The 17,285-nt window shown below is 40.8% G+C and overlaps 1 long non-coding RNA gene across 2 annotated transcripts in view; it reads right to left on the reverse strand.

Annotated features, from left to right (window-relative positions):
• Positions 1–10,854, reverse strand: part of LOC147249695 (uncharacterized) — a 38,720-nt gene extending 27,866 nt beyond the window's left edge. For both annotated transcript variants that reach the window (XR_015119330.1, XR_015119329.1), the window contains exon 1: positions 10,707–10,854. This is a non-coding gene — a long non-coding RNA (uncharacterized LOC147249695). The remainder of the gene's footprint in view (positions 1–10,706) is intronic.
• Positions 10,855–17,285: the final 6,431 nt, after the last annotated feature.

The raw sequence follows: 17,285 nt of genomic DNA on the forward strand, positions 1-17,285 counted from the left end.
AGAAAAGACAGAGAACTTGGTGAAATGTTCTGTGAATCATCTGAAAGAACAACATTTCTAAATAGAGTTTTCTGTGAGAGTCATCTCAGACGAGTCCTCTACTCTGTCAGAATAACAGATGTTAGTGGAAGAAGAGAAACAGTATACATTCATCAAAGAAAATCCTTTGTTCAGACATCCTGGAAAGATTTCCTGTCGTGAGTTTCAGAGTACTTGATGTAAAAACTGCAGTCGCTGCATAATTAGGTAAGGGACTTTTTCCTCTACTTATTCATTTTGAATTACAGATATAATTGGATTTATTTTCATATATAACTGTAGTGTGAGCCGCTACTTTGGTCGTATTCCTGGTGTTAAATCTTCCAAACATTTCAGTAAGTAAGTATTAAAACCCAGGAGGTTTTTTTTGTAGCTTAGTAGTTTTTTCTGATTGTCAATGATGTACTGTAATTTTTTTTAAATTTGCAAATGCTCGTGTGTTGTATCAACACTATAAAAAGAAATAAATAATAGAGTTTTGACAATAAATCTTACAAAATCCAAAAGGGCCTGTTTTGTTTGAATTAAGAGACATTATCCATAAGCACAATATTTTGCCCAATGAAAAAGGACACATTAAAAATACATTATGCTGCTGGCTAGCGTGACTTTTCGTCTGCCAGTGCAACTTATGAGCTGAATCTGATGCTGCGTGGACTTGACATAACTGTGACTGTAACTGTTGAATCAAAAATGAGAGGTTTGTTTTCAATATGAAGCACGTAAAGTGTTCACCTTTTCAACTTAGGACATATAGCAGCAGATATGAGCATATAATGACTAGGTGGAAAGTTGTTCCTGACTGCTAACTAGTGCTGTCACCCATAGCGCAAGAATTTCTCTCCCAAAAAAACAAAATTCTGTAGCACAGGCTTACATGAGAATCTTTCAGTTTAATTTCCTGTCCATTTTATTTCTCCAGTAACAACATGAAAAACTATGTAAAAAAGAGAAAAAGCTTTACCGAGAGGTCATTTGCGGTCACTAGGTTTAGCTCAGGTGCAGATAGCTAGTGGCTTATGTGAATAGTGGTGACACTCCCACCAGCTACTGCAAGAGGCTGCATCCTCAAGTATGCAGGAATTTAGGGGAAGCTATCAACACAACTCAAATGCATCTTGTACCATGTTTCTGAAGTAATTTAAAGTTGGAGACTGTGGATATTTAAGGGAGCCTCAAGTGGTCATTTGAGGAACTGCAGTTGGCCTCTGTTCATCTGCAGATATCAGTGCTTGATATCTTCCATCTATCCTTGGACTGAAATTATGCAGGCTTAAACATACACAATAGCAAGTGTTATTTTTGTTGTGATGTGTTGTGTTATATTTAAGATTAACTGGCCAAAAAGTGGACATCCCAATATGGACTTCAGAGTTTTATTGCTGTACCTTATTGGGACCTTTTGGCCTATGGGTAAAACGCACATTGCCAAAAAAGAATGAAAAGTACCAGGTGTGATGTGGTTTACGGTGATATGACCCCATCACACCATCTGATACAAATGGACAAACCAATCCTGTTTCCTTGTTGGAAATTTGTGATGAGATTAGATGTGAAATTTGAATATGAATAAGCATAACTGGGTTAATTATAAACCCCTCATTCTGCTGCCTTGTCAGCGTCAGGCGGCATTCAGTGGAATCAAAGAGTGAAGGGAGGAGGAAGGAGGGAAGGAAGGAAGGAAGGAACACAGGAGCGGGAGAAGAAAGGAGTAAAGAAGGGAGGAGTGAAGAGATCAATCCTTAGTTTAGGATTATGTGTGTTCTGATAACACCCTCCACCCCACCCACCCTCACAGAGATCTGCTTGCTTTCAGGTTAAATGTTTCAGGCTGCACTGAGTGATTCCCTAACCCTTCAACACACACTCGCACAAAAGCACTTCATACCCTGCACCCCCCAGCCGCATAATGCCGTTGGCCAACTTTACACCTAGCTCTGCCGCCACGGTCTCCAAATGCGATTAGCGCTTATCTGAAGGAAGACCAAACTACCTTCATCATCGAGTTCATCATCATCACATCCATATTCATGCTGTTCAAATCCCCTCCAGAGTAAAACTAAAGGGATTCAAGCACCTGAGAACACGGAGTGCTTAGCAGAGGAGGGAGGATTGCAGATTCCCTATTGAGGTCACAGCACCGTATAAAATAGGCATTTGTAGAGTTCTTCCACAAAGAGATATCCACCACAGCAAGAAAGTGACAACTACCACTCACTGTGATTGGCTGTATACAATGATTGGAGGCAAGAGCTTAGAATGAAAGTTATTACGTTATGCATTCAAATGCCTAAAATGGACTGTAGAATGCATCTTAAGTGGCTTTGTAGAGTTGATGTGGAATTACATATACATACACACATACATATGTGTGTGTGAAGATATACATACATATATATGTATATATATATATGTATATATATTTGTATTTATATGTATATATATATATATATATATATGTACAATGAATGCTATGAAGGATCTACACCACAGACACATGATTCGTCACCACAACACTTCTAGCTTCAACCTCTAGTGTTCTTTGGCCACTTTTAGGCAACTACTCTTTTACGACACTTGGAATACTTTTACAAAGGTAAATACACATTTTTAAAGAAATGTAAAAATGCAGTTTACTGATGTACTTTAAAGCAAAAACACTAAAATATCTAAAAGTTGCTTCTGCAACCCTGCTTCCTTTATTTTTAATCAGTACGTCATTCAAAATATGATATTTGTATAATGTTATACACTCTTAAAGCAGAGATACAATCTTTGAAATACAGTCTTAACAGGAAAGAAGGTTTGAAACATCCCATCCAACTGCGAGGTAATATTGCCCAAAGCGTCAGAGTGCTTTTAAATTGACATGTACAGTAGGACTTAAACAAAAAAAAAACGCATTTTTTTAAGCATCCTATCATTTTTCTGATATATTGACTAGGTTTAGTTGATGCAACCCATTGGCTACAGCGTTTCCTTTTATCTCCTTTTTGTCCTTTCTCCTTCTTGTCTAGCTATGGTTGTTCTTGATTTATGTTTGTATGGTGTTGTTGTTTTAAGTGTGGTGTTGCTTGAAAAAGAGCTCATGGAGCTCATGCTACTTCCTGGTTAAATAAAGGCTAAATCAAGCACTTTCCCTAAACGCTGAGTTTCAACAACAACAAAGAAGAAGCAAAAAGAGGTGAAATCAGGAAAAGCTTTTTTTTGTTGTTTTGTTTTGTTTTTCCAGCCTTAAAGATTTCTTAAATGCTTCAGTTTAGGGAAATGATTGACATTTTATACACAAGTTGTACAATTAATCTGATAATGAAACTAAAATAAGTAATTGTCACTGACTGTATAGTCACGAGGTAAAGCAGAATAAGAGTAAGGTCTTTTTTCACTCCTTAACTCTCCTTCCTTTGTCTTGCCCAACACCTCTGATGCCTTTCTTATTTCTCCATCACGTTGTCTTCCTATGTATTGGCTCCAGCTCCTCTACCCTTCTGTAACGAATGTTTCCCATCATCAGCCACATACGCCTACCTACAAAACCACGTCTTCAACGGTTTCTTACCACTTCCACCTCTTTGTTCACTTTGTGTGTGTGTGCGTGCGTGTGCACACTGTATGCAGCTGCTAACAAGCCAGCCGAAACCTTGATAGCATCATCGAACAGGAAAGAAGCTAGTGAGCCAGAGACTGTAGCTGATGCTGCTAATGTGGAGTAAAGGGGCAAAGTTGGGTTACGTTCTAATCTGGTTCTTCGCTGATAAAACGGATGTTCAGCAAGCATGAGCACTCCTCCTCACTGCAGTTTCTTTGTGGAGGTCATAGCAGCTTGATGGTTTCTGGTCGTCTCACGAAAACAGAAATGTCTAATATAATTTGAAATGACAGTATCGTGTCTGGCTGGTAATCCTGTCTACACACCACAGTTTATATGCACTGCAGATGACCCGTGTGGGTATCTTGCCAATTTTGTGCAAAAATGAGCTGGATTTACTGCAAAAAATAATCAAGTCCACTGTTCCAGTTGGAGTTACTTGAGTTTCTCCTGTCACCATTTCTGTTGTGAAATTTCTTTCTTTTTATTTATTTTTTGCTTCAACACATACAAAGGAATCCGTCTGTTATGTCTCTTGTCTATGCCTAGACAAAAATGGAATAAATTCATTCTTTTTTTCCCTCAAGTTTTCCCCCGCCCTTCTGTCGTGATGCAACCCATACTGTCTTGTGGGAGGCAAAACTCAAACTTCTAGAGAAGAATAGTTTCCATTTTAAAGCAGGTGTGTGTACTAAGTTTGGTGCAGATGTTTACACATAAATGTTCATTCACATAAGTTGGTGGTAGAGTTTTCGAAGGTGTTGTCCTTTGCAAGTTTTCAGTTCGGAAAGCATCAGAATGGATTTCAGATTTAATTTGCTGTACTCAATGAGTAATCTGGTGATCTCATACTGCGCTCCCATTTATTTAGAGGCTTGCAAAGATGTATTCAAAATTACAGAAGTCAAGCTTGAAGTACACCTGATCCTACATGTCCCATAATGCAAAGTTAGTAGCTTTTTTTTACTGTCCTTTAAATATCATCTCTAAACTCTGCACACCATGTTTATAATCTGGTCTCTCAGATCAAAAATCAGTTTTCCGAGTTGTTTTTCTCGGAAGCAAGACAACATTATTCATTTCTTTCATTGGCTGGCATGTGAATTGACCTTTATATGTAAAAGTGATGGATTTCTCTTGAAGTGGTAAACATAAATTCTACCCTTCTACAAAAAAAAAAAGGATCCTTTCAAATATAATAACACATGTATTGAAACATAGGTTTAATGTTCCTGTCAGCGATGTTGTAAGATGTGCGGGAAACTGAAATGACAGGAAATAAAACAAAAATACACAAAGGGTTGGATCAAAAGACCAGGAGAACTCAAACTGGAGACACAAAAAAGAGAACAAGGAACAACGCCTACATTAAAACTAAAGAGTCATCCAAAATATAAACTAAGGTTCCAGACTTAGTCCAGAACTAAAACTGTAATGTTCAGATAGGTTATTGTTGCTAATATGTGAAAGGGAGAAAAAAAGTACCAGTAAGTATATGGGACAAAGCTGTGCAATGCACATTCCTGAAATGCAGGAGTAATTTTAACAGGTCCAAACTGAACAAAACCTCAGAAATGTCAAGTTGATGCTTTCAGCCTCTGGGGTTGCAATTTTCCTTGAGTGATTAAAATGTAAACTTTTCAAAAGCTAAAGTTCAAGATATATTGTATTTACTTTTGTTAAGGATTTTATTCTAAATCTTGTGTTTTACAGGATTTACATTATGCAAAAATATGATTTTTTTTCTTTGTGCTTCATCTTTTTGAACCCGTAATGAAAAATGACCTTCTAAACCAAAGTCTTCCTGACTTCTATCAAGTTTTAATAATTATTCCCTAGGCGGTAGATGCATATCTGTCCACAATCTAGTTTACCAATCGGCTTATCTAATATGCTGCAAGTGAACTTTGTTCGCACCCTTTATGTTCTATCCTCGTCTCCACCACCGTAGCCTTCCTCCTTCTCCCTCGTTCCACTCCCATCCTCACATTCACAGGGGAGATGTAAAGCATTTGGAGTAAATCAAGGCTTTCTCTTTCATAAATGCCTGTGCAATTAACTTAGCTCTTTTTCCCACTGATTTATGGTGGCTATGTTGGAGACTGGAGTCAGCCCAGGCCCTCTGGGTTTCAAACGAGAGGGCTAGCTGGTTAACTTCTCTCTCTCTCTCTCTCTCTCTCTCTCTCTCTCTCTCTCTCTCTCTCTCTCTCTTTCTGTCTCCCACATGCACACACTTTCAACCACAACCACTCATTCACATCTGCTTCTCCGAAATGAAAATGATGAGTGAAAAGAAAGGAAAGCAAAGATCAGTGAGAGAAACGATGAGGCATAATGGCAGAATAATGGATGATTGAAAATGGCAGTTCAAATTCATTTGACAGCAGCCTTCTTACAAAGGTGTATATTCAAAGACATAAAACCTATGAAGTATATAGATTAGCGAAAATACACTGAAGCCCAGTAATGGGCTTCACTTGAAATGTTGGACTTCTGTCAAATCCATTCATATAGCAAACCGTTCCAGTGGCATAATGCCACATGGGAGGGGTGGTATTCACAGTTTGAAAAAAGAAAAAAAAATGTCATTCTCCAAATAGTTGGTAGAAGTTGACAATCGTGGTGTTTGAGGACATGGGGGCCTTTCACTGACTCTGTGTGTCTTCAGTATTAAGTATAAATCTCATACTTGTAATGATGAGGACACAGACAATGAGGAAATGCAACATGAGCTGCACGAATAAGAAAGGTTGTTCTTCTGATCAGTGCAAAGTGAGAATTATCCAGCAAATGCGTACACTTAAGCGACATACAGTACATAAGTGTGTACAAACATGGAAATGGTTAAATCAGTGCCTGTGGTATGATAGGGTTTTATTTATGCCAGACCCAAGGTGATATAATCCAGGTTACATTTATGAATGATAGGTATGTACGTCCCATTCTTATGAACGCAAAATCCCTGAAATGCTTTGTAGAAATTGCTTCAAATTTGCCTGACATGTCCACTGGGACTCAAGGATGAACTGAAAGGCTTTTGGTGATCAAAGGTCGCTGTCACAGAAACACGCAGCGGAGACGTACAACCCAGTGTGTTATTTCTAGTTTTCCTTAAATTAGAACCAGCCACACGAATATTGAAGTTTTGCATTGCATTCAAGAGTGATAAACTGCTTTTTCTATAGCGCACGTGTATGAGTGGAAAACGTAATTCCTGGTACATTTAGATGTAAATGAGTCAGTGTCAGTCCAGTTGCGGAAAGTTACAGCAAACTGAATTTGAGATCTCCACGGTTGGTCGACGCAGGCCAGTCAGATAAAAACCACATGGAGAGTTAGAGTGATAATGCTGTTATTGAAGCATCATATTTGGGCGCTGTGCCAGGAATCAGCAGCAGAGAGTCCTGCTGAAGTGTCCTAGAGCACTAAATGTTAACATTCTACCTGCTCACTCACTATAAATCCCTTCAGCTTTAAAGTTAAAAGAAAAACTGACACAGTAAAGTCAGATTTAGTTTCATAATCTTAATCATAAGTAAAATATTGGCGCATCAGCAAAGCTATGACAGGTTAAGAAGCTGACTTTAAAGTACTTTCACAAATTACAGAAAGAAAAATTGAACATTTAAAGGCATAGTTTATCCAAAATTAAATTGCCTTATATTCTCCGGCAAAGTTTGTAGGATTATAGAAACACTTACTTTTATCGGTACAGTCAGAAAAAATTGCCATTATACATTTCAGTAAATCACATACAGGCAACAATCTTCAACACTACACAATGTGGCACATGGCACTGCACAGGTGTCTTTGTGACTTTCTGACTGATACAGTTGACATTTTCTTATCCAATACAGAAGAATGGCCACAGTTAAATAGCCAATGTTCTTACACCCAATTGTGGACCCACTGATGTGTTTATTTTAAAATGAAGTTGGGTCATTCACGGAAAAAAAAACGAAAACAAGTTGTTTGCTCAGCAAGTAATTTTCTCCAACTTGCCACATCTTGCAATACCCTGAGTTGCGGGCGTAGTTTAAAAGGTAATGAGAAACAGCACTGTCATTAAATCCATGTTACACCCAAAGACAAATTTAAAGACAAATGACCCCTTGTATACATGCACCCAACAGGCAGACAATTGCTCCATGCATTTTAAGCCTCCAACAGACTGAGAGATTTTTTTGCAATCTTCTAAGCTCGTTGCATGCCTCACTGTGCAATGAGGCACCCACTGAATCGCAGGATACATGGACAGTCCATACGCAGTTTCATAAACAGCTTCATTCGCATCATCTGAATGTGTCCAATTGCCTCAACGATGACATCACCCACGAAGCTAAAATCAAACCCTTGCGCAACAAAACAAGGACAATTTGGGATGCTAATTTTGCTAAGATAGCTCGATTTCGTAACAGGGAAGTTAGCATGCATGTAAATTAGCATGTCCACATTCCGATGCACACCGTAAGTCAGATTAACTGTCGCAGGATCACAAGTCTTTGAACCTCTGTCATAGCACGATGTGGGAGGACATATTTAAAGTCATGACCAAAGACATCGCCATGTTTAATCATCACCCAACTGAGGCAGCTCAAAGTGACATACTGAATATCAGACGATGTCCTAGACTACTGAAGCAAAGTCCATAATGTCAACATTTTTCAAACACGCTAACCAAACATGTCATCATGTCTGACAACAGCAAAGGCGGTAATGTGATGATATAGTGAGCGTCTGTTAGGGCGTAGATTGAGCGGATGGGTGGGACCACTGAACACCGGACTTTGCAGTGACATGGCTAAGTGCCGTCATCTTCCAATTTTGAGATGTTTTTGTACCTAAATCTTAAAAAAAAAAAAAAAAAAGCTTAAAAGCTGACACACCATCATCTCTGAGTTACATTTCACAAGCATGTGTCGATGGCAAACTTTGTGCGTTGTTTGTGAATTTTGTTGCAATGGGCTGTGTTGTAAAAGTGAAGATTACATGTAACCATGATTTGCGGAGAACTCAAATGTAACTTGGTCGGGTTTTTTTTTTGAGTGTGTTTTCCCTCTAAAACTGAAATGATCATCTTTTTATGGCTGATCAAATATCTCCATTACAATCGTCCAGAGGTTTTTCCTATCAAACTTGAAATTTGGGCCTGATAAATCCACCCCCACCCCCCAATACCCCCAAGGCTTGGATAGACCTTTGGGTATTAGCCTGCTGTGTTCCATAGAAATGTGGAGTTCAGTATCTTACAGCTGACGAGAGGTGAGCAGACAATGACAGAGTTTTCTTTTTGCATTCAGCAATTTTAAAGGCAGTCTTACACTTCAATCCTCTGAGTGCTGTTTGAGACAGTGTCTAAATTTAGCATGGAAACATCCATCATTTTAATAATTTATTCCTAAACCGGCTTGTAAGATCAACTCGTTTGAGGGCTTTATAGCTGGAACCACAAATCTCCCAGTTTGTCATAATAGGAATGGCTCTGATTCTATTTGTGACTTTGTCTATTTACTTAAATGCCTTTCAGACATATAGCCCAGGGTCCCTCCCAAAACCTACCCACATTTCCAAACCCTCTGCATCCCCAACACACACACAGACACAGACACATACACACACACACACACACACACACACACACACACACACACACACACACACACACACACACACTCAGCAACTCATGGCCCAGCAAAAAACCTGGCCCTGCCCTTGTCTGCTGGCTGCCTCACCACACACTGGCTCCATTCTTCCAGGCCATGAATTAGAGGTGGGGGGGGGGGGGGGGGGGGGCTGCTGTGCCTGCATTTATGTGTGTTTAAGAGTGTATTGCTGTATACGTTGTATAGGGTGAGCTGTAAAACCAGTGTAAGTGTGTGTGTGCGTGTGTGTGTGTGTGTTTGTGTGTGTGTGTGTGTGACTGCAGATGGGTTCAATGCATGTGGGGGCTAGTGTGTGCATGAGTGTGTTCCCTGTGACAGCAAGAGGGGAGCCTCACAGAGACAGCATGTCAGGATGTGTGCAGGAGTATTCAGGCAGATGACCCTATACACCCCTCCTACCACCATCTCACACACACACACACACACACACACACACACACACACACACACACGCACGCACACATGCACACATTCACTAAAACCATCCCTCCACCCTGTACCCCTCATCCACCCCACCCACACATGCACCCGCCCAGACTTAGGCCAGTACACAATGTTCTCATCAAAGCGGGGCCTGTCATCTCCCAGTGCAGGATGTCAGAATAGATGTGATTGGTCAGGGTCTGCCTCAAATTATGTTTTCACATACAGCTGAATGATGGCAAAATAATATGAGGCAGATCAGCTTCAGTAGTTCCCAAGGGGACATTTATTTAAGAAGGGGGGGGGGGGTGGCAAACAAACTTGCAATAACAAAATTAAAGGCATAACTACTACTGTGCATAAAAATACATTTAATAATAAAGTACCATGATATGAACTTTTATCTTGCAGTAGGAATTTCTAATCACCTGTTGAAATCCCCTCGACCAGGACTTTTTTATTTTGAACATTTTGCGTTGCTCAAAATTTAAGAAAGCCTCGTCACAAAGGGGATGTTGCCACTCCTTGGAGACTTTTGCTATTTCTTTGATGATCAAGAGGAAGAATGGAAAACAAACCTTGATTCTCAAAATAAAACTGCACTAAAAGACCATGAACAAGTTTTGTGTTTGGGTTCTTTTTTGTGTGCTTCAAAAAAAACAAAAAAAAGTTCTGTAAAGCCCCTAGAACTGATTTTCCAGCTGATGCTTGCTTGGAATGTTTTGTGTTTTTCACTTTTCACATGTTCATCCCAACATTTTCTTGTTAGAGATGTTGTATATGCACAGGCATGTTAATCTTTTGTTAACACTGGAGAAATGCAAGAACTTGATCGCTGACTATTGAAGTGGGTTTTCGTCAAAACTAAAATGCACAACATGGCGTAGTAAGACATGATTCAGAGGCCCTGAACCCAGAAACTACCTCGCTTTTCCACTCCTTGCACCTCATAGGCCCTAAATCACAGAGACAGAAACATAACAGCAGCTTACCTTTGTGTCACCCTAAGGCACAGAGCGCTCTCTCCCTCCCTGCATCTTCACTTTGTAGCCCTTGCCAAACACTGCCACCCCAAATCTCCTTCTAACCTGCCTCCTTATGGCAGCAGCGCTCAGAAGGCGACCGCAGTGGCATGGCAGAGTCACACCATCTGCTTCAGCGGTAGAAGAGAGGGACAGGCTTCCTCCCTTCCACCCACCCTATCCCTCTTCCTCCCTCAACCAAATCCTTCATCTTCTATCCTGTAGATCACCCCCAACCCCCCCTTCTCAGCACCACCACCACAACCCTGTGCACCACCCAACCCCCCTAAAAAAAATCCTCCTGATAATTTTCAAGGGATGAAGAGTCCCTCTGTACTTGGATTTATTAACTCCTGTGGTAGCCATGGCAACCATGGGCAACTTTGGATTTGAGGAGGAGAATAAGGGGAGTGAGGAGGGTGTTTGGGTGGGGAGGGTGGTAGTAAGATGTGTTTGGGGGGTATCTTGCAGAGAGAGAAGAGGCATTGTTGTGTTGGTATTCAGGGTGTCAGCAAACCAGAGTAATTGCTGGGTCTTTATAAAGGCTAGAGGTAAAAGCTTTTCTGGGGTGGGAGGGTTTGAAACTCTGTTAATACTCTCAGCGCATGGAGGGAATAAAAACTGTTTGAATTGCAAGTTGATGGGCAATAATTTGGGGGGATTTTTTTGGCACAACAGGGACGGATGTGTCAGTTCAGTTTGTCTGGAAGCAAAATTAGAAATTGTGTTACTGTTCTTTTAAAAAACAAACAAACAAAACAACACTAGATCTCATGCTCGAACAAGCTCTTAGGTGCAAAGACGCAAGATGGCCATTAATTTGTTTTTTACACACACATTATGCTAATGCCTCTGTATCATATACAACATGTAAATCCCACAGACTTAATGTATGCGATCTGTGTAACTGTCCCCCTGAATGTGCATCTGCAGTTCACACTAGGATGTATATATCTGCTTTCAGCTTCTTATCAGGCCTTAACAGTGTTCCCTGTAAAGCACAGACTCTATGACGTATTTGCTGTGAGACGACAGAGAGAGAGAGAGAGAGAGAGAGAGAGAGAGAGAGAGAGAGTTGCATAGAGAGAGGGTGATGGGAAAAAAACCCTCCTGACACCTCAGACTCCACTTCACAGCCAGTGAAGGAAGAAAGTGAGCGAGCCACTAAGCCTTCCCTCCCCACAGCCGCCTGCAAGGTGGAGATATTACTGTTCACATTAGGACAGATGCAAGGATCCCACTGTGGTGTGTGTGTGTGTGTGTGTGTGTCTGTGCTTCTGTGTGTGTGTGCATGAGCAAACATGCAAGGTTACGGCCTTAAACTGTCACTGAGATTTCCACATACCGTATATGTTACCATGTGATTTAGTAACATTCTTCTGCTCTCCGTCTAAGACAAAGGTGCTCTAAAAGCAAACGTGTCCTGTGTCCTAAAGTTTTGGGAAGAATGTCAATTTGTGTGCGGTTGTGGTTGAGGTAACTGCATCTACCTCCGGGAGACTTGGATGCTTGCTGAGAACAATGGACGGATGCTGGGTTTTATATATCCCAAATGGTCAATTTAGAGAGCCTATAAACAGTTTTGTGATGGTCATATTTCCAAATGCACAGCAGGATTATTTTTGAGTGTAAGCTTTGAAAGGATTTATGATAGAGCTGCTAGGGGGAACAAAACAAACATTCTGCAAGAGACAAGAGCGCTATTGGGTGTAATACTGTCTACTTAGAGAGTGCTGAGGCAATAATAGCATAATCAAACATGACATGATCATATTGCCCCCCCCCCAACCCCCCCACCCCCCACCCCCACATCCCCTCACCCTAAATGTCAACTGTTGATAGCAAACATGCAAGACTACTGACTCAGAGTAGCAGACCAAGCAAAGGAAAAAGGCAAAAAATTTAAAAGTACAATCTCAAACGCTTGTAAAATAAATGGGTGAAACAGCTGCAGTCGGCATATGAACCAACACAAAATGGATAACAAGGAGGAAGTCTGAGTGACTTGTCCAAACCCTAGTCTCATGTCTTATGCACTTTCATGTTGCATTATATTTAATTATAGATCATACAGGGGCAGCCCTTAACAGGGTCTGCTTGCCTCACAGGTACAAATAGTTGAATAATTCAGTAGCGAGCATGTAGGAAAGGATGTTGTGCGAATGCGGCAGGAGAATAAGCTTACTGTTATTCAGCTCTCTTCTCCATCTTGCTGAAGGACACAGTGAAGATTCAATGAGGTTAAATGGCAGATTTTTACGACTCGCCCCCAAACATAAACTTAACCAGGACATCTCTAAGGTGTCCAACGATAAAATACCAATATATTTTACGAGCCATTTTTCCTCAAATCAAATCTGACATAGAATCAGCCATTGAGCATTCCTCCACATCCATTTTTTATACTCCACAGTGTATTTAACAGCTGACTGTCTATCATTTTTCAACCAAACCCATTACTGTTATCTTTCATTCATTGCAGCCACTCTCCCCTTACACATCCGCCATTATGAGAATGGCAGGTGGAGCTATAAATAAAATACAGCTCACTGCAGTTACAAGGAGGCAGAGAGAACACACTAATTTTATGCATTTCTGTTTATAGCAGAAATTAATGGGCTCTAAAAGGAATGGTAAATCAGGTGGCATACAGAACTGAAGTAATCCTTGTGCTTCCTTTGGAAATCGTACCGTTCCTGCTGCACGTGCCTCCAGAAGGTGACATGCTTATGGAGTTGAAACAGAAAAGACTTAAATGGCTGACCATCATTTTATGAGGGCTGAAACTTTTTTTTTCTTTTGCATGACTAACGACTGGGGTAAAATAGTTGGTGAAAATAACATAGGCCAATCACAATGTTTTGGCACACAAAACAGTGGACAGGTCAGATGGTATTTGTAGTCGTCCTGTCCTTGCAGTGAGTTGGATGGGTTAAAATATGTTCTAAACTGAAAGTGAAACAAAATAGAAGTGCAAAAATTAAAGTGGGGTTAAAAGTGGGTGTGTCATAACAAACACTGAGTGTGGCCCAGACAGCAGGCTGTACATAGATTGGATCGTGGTGTCCAGCAGTGAGAGAGAATGAAGCACATTTTGCTCTCCATGTTGGTGAGGCAGTCCTCTGTAAAATGCCCTGCACATAATCTGGAGCTGTCACGGATCCCACCTTCCTGAATTTAGATCAAGTTGAAGCAGCGGCCGTAACCACGGTAACAGCGAGGAAGTGAGCAATAGAATTAATAATGCTTCAGATATCCATTTTTAATACTTCAAAAAAATGTGCGCTTATCAAAGTGATTTGCGTGCGTTTGTTGCACTAAGGAAAACAGTTACGGGTGACATTTATCTAAAATGACAGAGCGTTAATTTTTTTTGACGCCATTCTTTTTCTCTGTTGACGTAACTACATATCGTTCAGACGTCCCCAGACTTGGCCTGTGGGCAGCAAGGAAACCTCCCTCTCTGACACCTCAAAGATGCGCTGGTGACTGATGCTAGTAACCATAGCTTCTAGCCTCCTTGCTAGCACACCAGCCCCCCAAGTCCAGGGGCCTCATGTCCAGAGTTGGCGTGAAACAACGCAAGAATCGACGAACTTTTCGCGTTGATACATCTGAACGTGAGCGTCGATCCTTGCGTACTTAAGTTTTTCTTGCGTAAACTTCGTTGATACATGAGGCCCCGGGTCCAGAGGTGGATGGTGCTTAGAGTGCAAGTTCCATCAGCACGATACAAGTCATGATATTGGTTGAAAGTGGTTGGTGCTTATCTAAACAGACATTTGTTAACTTTTTTTTTTTTTTTAAAGTTGGAAAATAACAACTGGATTTTGATATCTATTCATAAGAATTCAGAGGAGCGGCATGGCTTGGAGGTAGAGTGGCCGTCTAGGGTCGCTGATTCAATCCTCACTTCCCCGGTGACCATGTCAAAGTATCCTTGAGCAAGATACTGAACCCCTAATTGCTCCTGATGGCCCTGCAATGGACTGGCAACCCGTCCAGGGTGAACCCTCATGTTCAATGTCAGCTGGGATAGGCTCCACCCCCCCCCCCCACCCCCCATATGTGGTATAGAAAATGGATGGATGATGGATGCATTCATAAGAATTTCAAGAAATTGATTTTTTGGGGGCATATATTGTTGAATAGATGAATAGCAAGATTAATGGTCTCACCTAAAAGGGTTTAAAAGTTGTTGTTTTTTTCTTTTCAGTTCTGCACCGTGTCACAGGTGTTAAATACTTTGTGTGATTTAAGGCACTTGCCAGTTGAGGTAGTAGGAGAAACCATATCAGACATGAGCATTCAGCCCCATCTGAGGGCCTGACTTGAATATTCTTGCAACATATTTGTCTATCATGCTCACAAGTGAACAGGTTGGTCACCTTACAACGAGACAGTTCAGAGCCTGTGCGGTGTTAGATTTACGAGTGTATTTCCCCAAAAGATCTCCAGCTTCCTCCTACTGATCCAAAAGCATTCAAGTTAACTGGTGAGTGTAAATGTGAATGGTTGTATGTCTCTACGTGTCAGCCTGGCAACTGCTCGGCTTCCTGTACACGGTGCACCCCTCCTGTCGTCCAGCGTCAGTTGGGATCGGCTCCAGCCCCCCACGACCCTCTGAAAGGTTAAGTGGTGAAGCTAATGGATGGATGTTTACAATGCGCTGCCTGTACATGTGCATTTCAATGTAAAATTCATCGGCATGGACAGATGTGAATGATATTGCAATATTATCCGCCAAACTGGAAAAAGTGCCCTTTTTTTTCCTCCTTAGGCACATGGCTAGCAGCAGTCAACTCTGCAGAAATACTACAGTGTTATTGTTTTACAAGATAGGCTTTATTAGTAAAAAAATAGGCTACGACACGATATGAGAATAAAGAACACGCTTGTAGTAGCATCTTAATGCTTCCAGCTGCCGTCTCTGCTGACTTTGTTGAAAGAAGGATTCTGATGCACAGCAGGAGTCAGGAGTGGTGAGGCTGTGCTTTTCCTGCTTAAACTTTCAAATGAAAAAGCAAACTTTGGATATTTGTGCCAACCTTTTTATTATTTATTTATTTTTCAAATATGTCTACCATCTAAGCAAAGAAGAGTGTGGCCTACAGGGATTTTTTTTTTTTTTTTAAAGTGCTCTGAGATGTTGGTCAGACATGGATAGTCCAAATTTTATTGTAGTTTTGTGACACATATGATATCAAGCTTTGAAAATGAAAGATTTGTTTTCAGATGTTTCAGCAAGAGCTCAGAATATGTTAAAAAATAGAGTTAAATAAGAGAGTGGTGAAATCTAACTTTTAAAGTCTGGTTCCAATAATGAGTCAATATTTGTTCTTTGGTAAATTTCACATCAAAATGCATACTTAAGATGTTAAATTATATAAGAATTTGAAGGGTTCATTGTGTGCATGAAGAAAATGGGGATGATTTACGGGACAGGCAGAAGAGAAAGTCATGGAGATGGGGGTTGGAGTGACAAGACAGAGAAAGAGAAAGAGCGTTAGGAATGGATGCAATGAACAGGAAGCATCCGGAATGAATTCCCAGAGATGGCCACGCATGGCTGAGCTGAACTGGCCTGGATCTGGGAGGTGGAGGCTGGGTGGGGGGTTGAGCAGCTCCTGCACGTCCAGCTGGACAGAAAGAGAGAGACAGAAAGACGAGAGAGAGAGAGAGAGAGAGAGAGAGAGAGAGAGAGAGAGAGAGAGAGGGAGAGAGAGAGAGAGAGGCCCCCGGGCGCTGACAGGTGTAGCCCTCCACTCCAGCTGAGGCCTCACAGCTGACCTGAATCTTTGGATATTTCTCTCCGTGTCTATCTTTCTCTCTCTCCCTCTTTCCCTGTCAAAACACATGCTTTAACTTGGAGAGTTACACACACGATAAGCTACGCTATGTTTGCTATTCTTCATTTAATATGGCAAAGCTCCCATCCTGCCTGCTGCAAAGCCACAATTCATCATATGATAAACAGCATTAAACGCATAAATCCCATCATGCATCACTCCAGCACCTTGCTGCTTGTAAGTATTCCATGACTGTACTGTAAGTAAAAGTAAAGAGAGTGACGCAGTTAACTTTGTTTTTTTCTGTTCCAATTAGGATCCAACTACAACAAACAATATGATGATAATATAATGTGAGATTTCTGTACATCTCACAAATGAAAGCATCAACTTAATTTCTGCATTTCCCAAAAATGGTAAACATCAGGCATGACAAATGTTTCTAACCCGATTCAGAGAATTATAATTTAACAACTTAGGATCAACTTGACACTCAAGGATGAGTAAACATAGTCAGCACTTACTAGACGCAGCTGCTGCTGAGACAAAAAAACCTCATATAGTTTGACACTTTCATGGTGCAAGCAAGCAAAACTCCAACTGCAAACAAACATCTCTAATATCTCAATGTTTCTCAAACTAAAATTCACATTAACTGTGAATCACGTTGCTTCGTATCAAAAAGAAAAATATCTTCCCCAGTCAATAGTTGTGTCTTTGCCAAAGAGGATAAACCTGTAACCATTTCACTCCCTCATAA

Source organism: Aulostomus chinensis, chromosome 14, assembly GCF_037954235.1.
Source record: "Aulostomus chinensis isolate RoL2024-O1b breed Wild chromosome 14, RoL_Achi_v1.0, whole genome shotgun sequence".
Classification (NCBI taxonomy): Eukaryota; Metazoa; Chordata; class Actinopteri; order Syngnathiformes; family Aulostomidae; genus Aulostomus; species Aulostomus chinensis.